We start from the raw sequence: 10,726 nt of genomic DNA, 5'->3' as shown, positions 1-10,726 counted from the left end.
CCCTAAGTTAACAGCTTTAGTTTTGTCCAAATTAGGCTTTGACTTATTTTCAAAATTTTCCACTTCTCTGACAATTTCCTCAGGTATTACGTCATCTTCTAGATCCTCTGAATCATTATCCATATGTCATGTTATCTCATTACATGTCACAGTCGTAGGTTCATCGGGATAGATAATAATAATGCGGAAAAGCAAAATATAAAAATAATAATAATTACAAAAAGCACTAATGCATAAAAAAGAAAATATTAAAAATGTCAACAAATGCGGCTTGATGGATCGAGCAATTATTTCAAAACAGAATACTGAAAAATGTCTCAAATGCTCAAAACTATTTTTTAAATTAATTCATGCTAATTTACCAGGCTACCCAGGAACTCGACGGGCCTAGATGGTGCAGCGGTCTAGTTCTTGAGAAGATGCCAGTATGCATGAACCAACCTTTGGGAATGGGAATAATCAAAAAAAGAAAAAGCAAAAGGTAACCAAATTAGTAAGGAATATTAAAAGAGTGTTTGCGATATTAAAACATGTTTCACAAAGTCATGCAATAATTCGCGTCCTAATTTGGGGACCTCATTGTGCCCGAGGTAGGCCTAAGCGACACGTAGACTTGGAGAAAATTTATGCTAACATTTGCGTCATTTCATTAATTTCAAAAATGTTTACGCAATAATGATCAATACGTTGGCATATTTTTCTCCAAGTAATGCACATAGTATGATAGCGTCCATTGGAATTGTGAAAATCTCGTCGGACTTTGGACTAGGTTCATCTTAGCGGGTTATTATGTTGATAACGCTTCAACCCGTACTAGGTTTAGCATGATGCATGTACATTTCGAGTTGGAGTAGGGTTTCTAGAATAGTCTAGATTGGTACTCCCAAGTGGACAACTTGAGAGAGAAAGACACGGGACCGTTGATTGCACCGTTGATTGACTAGTCTACCGCAAATAAGCCTTTCCGATTTAAAAGGGTAATTTTTGGAAGAGCGCAGATACTCATCAAGTGCCGCTATGATGATAGTTGGCACGAGTGGAGTATGATGTGGAGCATGCTTTATGCATCAATAATAACATATTGTCAAGTATTTACATGATATGTAAAAGAAGTAAATAATATAGCAAAGGTAAACATGGAAAGAATATAGAAGAAAGACTAAAGGAAGGAGTTAGTTTAGTTCATAAAAATATATGCGGGAATGTAATAAAGCAGGTAAGGAAGTAGGCATGATATAGAGATTTTGACAAGGTAAAATAGCGGTCAAACAAATAAAGGTGAATAGGGGAAGGGATATGTATGCAATAGCAAATTTAAACACATAAAGGTGAAGAAGGGAAGTGCATGTAATAAAGAAAGTAATCCACGTAAGTCAAGTTCATTATGGTAAGAGCCTAAGTATATGCCCAGCAGAGTCGTCGTACTGTCGCGCCCCCTTTTTCTCGCAAAAGCGGGTCTCGACGTGAGATAACTCTTTTGGATGGGAGATAGAGTGTTAAAAGAAGAAGAATCGCCACCTAACAGTTTTTAAGGTGCGTTAGGGCCCCTATTATGCAACTAACTCTGTTTGACTAGTCAATGTCACCAAAGATCGGGTAAGGGCTCAAATTACCTCAAAGAGAAGGTGTTAGGCACTCTTTGAGGTCCACAACTGTGGGTCACGGCCGAACTTAATATTAGGTGGATTACAATTAGGCTAAGTGATCAAATAAATAAAGCGAATATAAAGGTCAAAGAATTTCATTACAACATGATTAGTACAGATCTTAGTACGTATATAGGGATACAACTATTTGGATCTAATAACAACATATAAAAGAGGGGGAGGGGGTCCTAAGTTTTTTAACCTAAAGGATCACCTCTTGCAACATAAATAATACTTCGCAACTCCCTTGATATAGGGAGTTACTCATATTATTCAGCGGGCACAGACTATCATCTCCTGCTACCCGATTACTATGTTAAAGTTGTTTACCTGAAGCGCTCTAGTTCAATTCTAAGTCGTGCTCTATGCGTGCACTACCCGTCCCATTCCTATGGTCCAGGAGGTATTGGACCTCTACTAGGGTGGTTCTAGAACTTACTTAGGTGGCTCAGAAATGTCAAAACTAGGCGACATACAAAACACATATTGGACTTTAAATATGGGCAGTTAAGGCTCAAGTTAGCCTCCACACTTAGACAACAAATGCACGTAAAATAAGTTCTTACATTGAGCATTGGACAACTTTAGAACTGAAGCCAATTAGAAATCATTAAGCCCTATAGACATGGTTTCTATGTGACCTTGAGTTCAAATGTGCATATATGACATTACTGCTTCTAGTGGCTTAGATGAGGAAGCAGTAAATCATTTGCTGTTAACGCTGGTTTTAGATACCAGTTTTAGAAAGGTGAAATTGTTCTACAGACATTATATCTAATAGTGGCATAGTTAAGCAAATGAAAATAGTTCTGGGAACCCATCCTTGACAAGGGGATAAAAAATATTAAACGAATGACAGTATCCTATAGGCAAGAGCTCTAACAATTGATAATCGGACCTTGATTTTATAACACTTTACCTCTATGAGCAGGTTATCTAGGCAGAGCAATAACATAACAATAGCTAATTGATTAGTCAAGGTCATATAGGCATGATTTCTAGGTGAAAATAGACCATAAGCTAGTGAGATCCTATAGGCAGGGTATCTAATGAATATGTTATAACCATACATATCGAAAGAAAGTTCACTGGCATTTATTTCCTGTATGTTGTCTAGTAGCACATAGCAGTAGAATAAATAGAGGGTTTACACCCATGCTTTGATGGTGGACAAGTTATGTGAGTGTGTGAGTTTCCTAAAGGCATGATTTCTACTAGTGGAAGTTAACTGGCATATACAGCACGTCGGATAACAAGTAAATCACATGAATCCTATGGGCATATTTTCTACCCTTGCATGCAAATATCAGAGTATACCCGTTCCCCAGTTTCACTATCACCCCAATTGTTCATTATAGAGTTATTACAGACCCAATGATAAACGTAATTACAAAATATTATACAAGCAATGACAGTAGGCCACAGCGGGCCCAAAAAGAAATACCCAGCATTGTCTGGGCCTTCAACAACTCTCACATAGCATACCCAGATTCCCCAAAAAAATTATATTCATCAGCACAACCCAGAAGCCATAGGAGAACTCAAGCTAAAGCAAACAGCCATAGATTGACCAATATTACCCAGACATTGAAATCACTTACACCAACCAGTTTACATATTCAGTAGACAGTAGGAAGAAAGAGTTGAGTGTCAGAGATAGGTCAGGTCTCAGTAGTAAAGAGAGTGGCTAAAAGACCCCAAATCCTAGTGTGTCAGAGATCACAAGGGTCTTAAATGGACCCCGAGCAGTGCTCACACTAGGGAGGTCAGTAGTAAGAGTCTTGGTGGCCTTGGCTTTCAGCCAGCCAAGAATGATAGGTTCAGAATAGCACAGGTAACAAATGAGAGGAAGTGGACAGTGATGAAGGGACAGAAGTTGAGGAAATACACTTATAGTTTAGAAAGCAAATATAGAAAAGTTGAGAATACAGAACAGTTAATCAAAAAGGTCAAGAAGATTTAGAAGCAGGTGCAACACTTAGCAAAAATAACACATTGGCAGAAAGCACATTGGGAGTTGGAGGAGAATCAAGTTCCCTGAGATTACAAGATCAACCAGATTATCATAATACAGTGCATATTATCAAACAAGTCTAAGTGGGGCACTAACTTAAAAGGTTTAAAGCTTAAAGGTCCAAATTATGCTAAGGATTCATCACAATATCATAAGACAACTATGTTAACTTATATCATGAAGCAGAAAAGTATCAAACATGGTATGGAAACACAAACTAAGATAACCATTCTAAAGGTTTCAAAAAATTACTAAGGATATAAGATTAAGCAAAACAGAGGCATACTGTGAGACACATTAACAGGGGAGCAGATCATAGTTGATAGAAAAGGGTCTTAAAATGGATTAGAACACATTACATGTGCAAGTCTGTCATTACAGAGATTCAGAACAGAGTGGGAAAGAAGGCTCATGTCAAATAGCAAACGTAGGCATTCAGGAATTAACATAGTAGACTAATAAACTTAAAAGGGTTCAAATTATTCAAATTAGGCATAAACATGTCTCGGAACTGACAGCATTAGATAAAATTAAATACTAAAGAGGTTTAAAACAAAATGCAAAACTAATCAAAGTTGCATACAAAAGTAGCCCAGAAATACATTAAGCCATGAATTTCAGAGGTAAGGAGGTGCGAATCATAAACACATAAGAACGAAATTGCAAAGCCAAGTGACTTACCAGTTAAACGGACAATAAGGAAGAAACAATTCCACAATGTTTATGAATATCAACAAAGAACAAGAACCCAGAATCTTAATGCGTCAAAGTTCCCAAGGGTTTCAAAGGAACCCTGGGCAGTGCTCGCACCAAGAAAAGGATGAAAAGTTGAATCCCGGTGGCCTTGGCTTTCAGTCGGCCAAGAATCAAGGTATAGAACAAAAGAACAATAAAGTGATAGCTCCAATTTTTAGTGAAAGTCTAGCGATTCAGGTCTGTCTCAAAGGGGAATGGGGAAGGGTTTATATAGTGATAGAAATCGAACAAGTAAATAAGGAAACACTGTAAAATTAAACATAAATAAGGAAGTAATAACATGCAGAATCAATAAAAATCGGATTAGGGAAATAATAGGTAAACCCTAGTTGACAGAAATCGGAAATTGGCCGGAAATCCTTGCTAATCGGACCGATATAGCCTGGTCATGATGTATATGGACTAATTACTGTCCAGATTCAAGCGATTGAAGTTGAACAGACCCAAATCTGAGAGATAGTACTTACAAGTTTAGGCAAGTACTAAGTGATACCATAGACTTGCAAGTAGTACCGAGATAACACATAAAAGGTAAGGAAATCATGGAAAGAATCCATGATTGAGACGGATTTGGAGAAAATTGAGAGGTCGGCTAGGGTTTTTGAGGAGAGGAGAAGAGAGGATTCAAAGGCAGCGTCTAGGAGGAAATGATAGGGTTTTGGGGCGGGTTAGGTTAATTAAAACGGGGGAATGGCTATGGGCCGTTGATCATTTGAGATCAACGGCCAGGATTAGAGAAGAATAGGGCGAGTCGCGGAACGGGTCCCGATCGGGTTATAACTAAAGGGGTCGTTTGGTCTTGGGCCTGGGTTGGGCTAAGGATACTGGGCCAATTTTGGTCCAAAATATTATTTTAAATCTGGGCTATTATTTAAATAGGTAATATTTATCGAAAGTAACTTTTAAAAATGATTAATAAATAAATAAGAATATTATTTATGCACTAAAATGATTTAAAAGAATAACTTAGTATTATAAAAAATATAAAATGCTATTTTGACACAAATAATATAAATAAAGAGCATTTATGTATGAATATGGACTATTAGTGCAAAATTGTGCAAATAGCCTTTAAAAATACTAATGTAATTATATATAAAAAAATGAATTACAAATATTTGAAACCTTTGTTATAGGTGCAAATAATAATTATTTGGTAACTAAGTCAACACAAAATAATTTGAAGGAGTAATTAATAATTATTCAAGTAATTTAAGTACAAGGAAATCAATTTAAAAACTCTAAAAATTATGAAAAATTATAGAAAATGCTCGTATAGATTTGTAAACTAAATAATGATGTAAAACATGATATTTGAAAGTATATATATTGTTTGATAAAATATGAGGGAAAAATTGGGTATCAATACTAAGCTATTGGGCAAAGTTAAGTTGATTCAGGATTGGCTTCGCACGGCACAGTCTGGACAGAAGAGTTACGCCGATCGGAAGGTTCGTGATGTTGCTTACATGGTAGGGGAGAAGGTATTGCTTAGAGCTTCACCCATGAAGGGTGTTTTGAGGCTCGGGAAGAAGGTCAAGTTGAGCCCTCGGTATATTGGGCCTTTTGAGGTGCTTGAGAGGATTGTGGATGTAGATTACAAGCTTGAATTGCCGCCTAGTCTATCGAGTGTTCATCCAGTGGTTCATGTTTCCATGCTCCAGAAGTATTTCGGCGATTCGTCTTATGTTTTGGACTTCAGCACGGTTCAGTTAGATGGGGATTTGACTTATGATGTGGAGCGGATGGCCATTTTTGATCGGCGAGTTCGGAAGTTGAGGTCGAATAATATAGCTTCAGTGAAGGTGCAGTGGAGAGGGCAGCCAGTTGAGGAGACTACTTAGGAGACTGAGTAGGATATGCGGAGCAGATATCTATGCCTATTTGAGACTCCATGATTCTAGACCCGTTCGAGGATGAACGTTTGTTTATGAACAAAGAATGTAACAACTCGGTCAGTTATTTTGAGTATTATAGCCATGTTCTCCCCATTTATTGCTTATTCTATGCTCAATTATTGTTATGTGACTTGTCTGGGTGGTTTGTTTGGTTTCGGGGATGTTTCGGAATGAGTTGGAACACTTAGTCCCAAGGTTGGAAGCCTAAAATGAAAGAGTTGACTCGATGTTGACTTATGTATAAATGACTCCGGAATGGAGTTTTGATGGTTCTGATATCTCCGCATGGTAATTTTGGACTTAGGAGTGTGTCAAGATATGGATTTGGAGGTCCGTACGTGATTTTGGCTTGAATTGGTGAAAGTTGGAAAATTTGAAGTTTGGAGAGTTGAGAAGTTTGACCAAGAGTTTACTTTGTGATTATCGGGCTCGGATTTTGGTTTCGGAAGTTGGAATAGGTTCGTTGTGTCATTTATGACTCGCGTGCAAAATTTAAGGTTAATCGGAGTTGGTTTGGTATGTTTCGGCATTAGTTTTGGAAGTTAGGAGTTCATAAGTTGATTGGGCTTGAATCGATGCGCGATTCATGGTTTTAATGTTGTTTGATGTGATTTGAGGCTTCGAGAGAGTTCGTATGATGTTTTATGATATGTTGGCATGTTTGGATGGGGTCCCGGGGACCTCGGGTGTGATTCGAATAATGTTTGGTGCATTTTTGTACTTTGAGGAACTGCTGATTGTCTGTTGTTGGTTTCCTCTTTCGTGATCGCGGAGAAGGAGACGCGATCGTGAAGATTTATTGGTAGTAGCTGGGGAATTTGTGCTACGCGTTCGTGAGAATGGGTCTACGATCGCGAAGCTTGGGGAGTCAGTGAATCGTGAACTCGTGAGCTGGGTCGCGTTCGCGAAGAAGGAAGGAGGAGGGTGGGAAATATACGTGAGTGTTCTTCGCGATCGCGTGAAGGAGTCTGCGATCACGTAAGTTGAGAATTTTGTGCATCGCGTTCGCAATGGGTTGTGTGCGTTTGCGATGGGCTGTCTGCGTTCGCGAAGAGTAATTTAGAGGCTTTGATTTTTGTTCTTCGCGATCACGAAGAGGAACATCGGGCAGAATATAAGATTTCAAAAATGAGGGTTAGAGTATTATTTCATATTTGGACTTAGGGAGCTCGGGTTGAGGCGATTCTTGGAGGGATTTTCAAGGAATTGATTGGGGTTGATTCTAACTCGGATTTAGTTAATATACATGAATCTATTATTATTTTTATCATTTAATTAGTGTTTTGGATTAGAAAAATTGGAAAATTTGTAGAAACTTCATAGGCTAAAAATTTGAGGATTTGAAGGTCAGGTTGTGATCAAAATTAAGTAATTTTGGTATGGTTAGACTCGTAGTTGAATGTGTGTTCGAATTTTATTAATTTTGTCGGATTCCTAGACGTGGGACCGAGGTTGAATTTTTGACTTTTGTTAAAGAACCTAGCTTTATCATATGGAATTGATTCCTATAGCTTGTGTTGATTGTATTTAGTTGTTTGTGGCTAGATTCGAGTCGCTCGGAGGCTGATTCGTGAGGCAAGGGCTTGTTGGAGTATAGATTTATACGGTTTGAGGTAAGTAACACTTCTAAACTTGGTTATGAGGGTATGAATCCTCGAAAGACATGGTATGTGGTTGGTGTTGAGGTGATGCACATGCTAGGTGACGGACATGTGGGCTTGCACTGTGGAAATTATGACTCGGTCGAATCTGTGGTACTCTGTACTCACCAAACCTTGTTGCTATTCTTGTGATCCCTATGCGTTAGAGTAATTGAGCTGCAATCCATGTTAGAAATCATATTTAGACTATATGCTTATCCTGTTGAAAACCGCTGGGGTGATTTCTGCTGTTGAATTATTTGCTTAAATGAAAAATTTTTACTCAGTCACATCCATCATTTGCATATCATATCTCAGACTTTGTTACTATTTATTGTTGTATCATATGTCACTGTTTGGGATGATTGGCATGAGATTTGTGAGCCCGAGAGACTAGAGAGATTGATGACTGAGTTGGGGCCTGAGAGCCGTGTTGTGAGAGAGGTTGTGGATCGGCTGCACGCCGCAGCAGGCCTGCTTGGCTTTATATATTTTATTATTATATGGATCGAGTTGCACGCTGCAACAGGACTTATAGACTTTATTATTATGGGATTGGGCTGCACGCCGCAGCAGGTCAGGTTGGCTTTATATTAGCACTTGGGCAGGATCTTTCCCTTCGGAGTCTGACATACCAACAGTGAGCGCATGTACCATACAGTGACTGAGTGACTGAGTGTGATGAGTGAGAGTTGAGACAGTCAGATTGAGTACTCTAAGAGTGAGAGTACGTGAGGTTATCATTGTGATGCATCACATGTGACATGCACATTGACATGTAGATATAGAGATGTAACATTCCTCATATTAGTCATACTTGGCATATTTTATTTAACTTGAGCTTAAACTGTTAAACTTGAAAGTATGTCTATATTCCTGTACTGTGTACCAATTGATTATGAGTTTCTCTCTGAGATATTACTGTCATATTTCCTGTCATACCTGTACTGTTATAATCTGGATTTGGACTGGGCCTTTTTGAGCTCGTCACTGCTTTCAGCCCAAGGTTAGTTGTGTTACTTATCGAGTACATTGGGTCGATTGTACTCATACTACACTCTGCATTTCGTGTGTAGATCCAGATACTTCTGGACACAGCGAGTGCTAGATTGGAGCATCAGTTACTTGAAGACTATTGGGGTAGCTGCCTTGGCGTCCGCAGACCTCGACTCTCCTTCTTTTCAGTTTATTTGCATTGTTCTATCCTTCTAGACATTTGTTTTTAGCAGTTAGACCGTATTGTCATTTAAATGCTCATGTACTTAGTGATACCCGGATTTTGGAGGATTTTGTATTGAGTTGCAGTATTTTCTTATCAATTATTATGAGATTTTCACTATTAAGCTTATTTTATTGTGTTTTCGATTCAAAGATGCTTGGTTATTTGTGGATGTCGGCTTGCCTAATACTATGATAAGCGTCATCACGACATGTTGAGTTTTGGATTGTGAGACGTAAGGTCCATTAAAAGGAAAATCGCTCTGGATTTTATTATTAGGGCTCGAACCTGAGACCTCTTGCGAATCTGAAACTTATGCTATTAAAATACGAAGAAGAAGACAAAAAAAGATTATCTTCGGAATCCTAATGCCAGCAACCTCTGTTACAGAATACTCCTTTTCTGTTCTATTACTGGAAAAAGCAGTGATAATTAGAGTCTTTTCAGGTTCAACATCTGTTACCAATTTACCATAAAGCTAAATTCCTCTTTCTAACGGCTAAAACAACTTATGCTCCCCAATTATGTTCATAATCTTAGCATATCTCTGCATCCTATACATACAAAAATCTCAAAATATTATCGTAACTGCCACAGTCGCCATATCGTCGGTGATGCACACAAATGTTTTATACACGGCGACAGATTCATAATTTGATTTTCATGGGTGTGATTTCGAGATTCTATCACGATTTTTTTGATTTATTGAGTTAAAAATCAATTATTTATATTTATTTATTGAATTTATACACATAAATATAAGATTTGAAAGTCAAAGATATTGGCTTCGAATCCATAACACATTTGTGCGGTCCGTACAAGCGAGTCGGCTTATCATTACAATTTAGCTTAAAGTGTTTGGCAATGAGATTGTGATGGTTTTAAGGTTTTACTTTATGTCCTAAAATTAATATTTACTTTGTGCTATTTACCAACGAGTTTGGCATAGTATATATACATATCGTTTGCAAAAAAGTACACATATAATATCAAAGTTTCTAGCGATGGTGTTGAATGTCGCCTCTTCCTAAAGGGGCACATAGTTTTCTTCATTTTCTGCCGACTCATCTCTTTACCTTTTTATCAAATGGTTTCTATTCTATTTTTATTTTCCTTTTGTTCTTCTTCTTTTTAGGTTTCTGCTTCAAATATTTAGGTATGAAATTTTGTATTACAATTGTTGCTGCCATCTCATATTTCCTGTTTATGGTATTGGCTGCTATATTATAAGATGCCAGTCCTTTAATTTTGTTCCATTCTGGATAGAAGAAGATTGTAATTTGTAGGGCCAAAAGAAAGAGGTCTCAATAATTTGCTTCACATGCATTCAAAGCGACCCCTCCAATATACTATTGTACATTGTTTTCTACGCTTTTTTTTTAAAATGGAAAAGCACAAGTCTATAGAAATAAAACATATTCAATTAATATGGGGAGTCCACATCTTCATGGATGCACGTGGATAGTAGACTCTGGTTCAAGGCCATAACTACATTGTTCATGAAGTTAATTCATATAAATCCGGATGGCCCTATTTTGATTCTTTCAAAATCC

Source organism: Nicotiana tabacum, chromosome 9 (assembly GCF_000715075.1).
Source record: "Nicotiana tabacum cultivar K326 chromosome 9, ASM71507v2, whole genome shotgun sequence".
NCBI classification, from domain to species: domain Eukaryota; kingdom Viridiplantae; phylum Streptophyta; class Magnoliopsida; order Solanales; family Solanaceae; genus Nicotiana; species Nicotiana tabacum.
The sequence above is the reverse complement of the archived record's forward strand: the minus strand, read 5'-3'. Positions refer to the sequence as shown.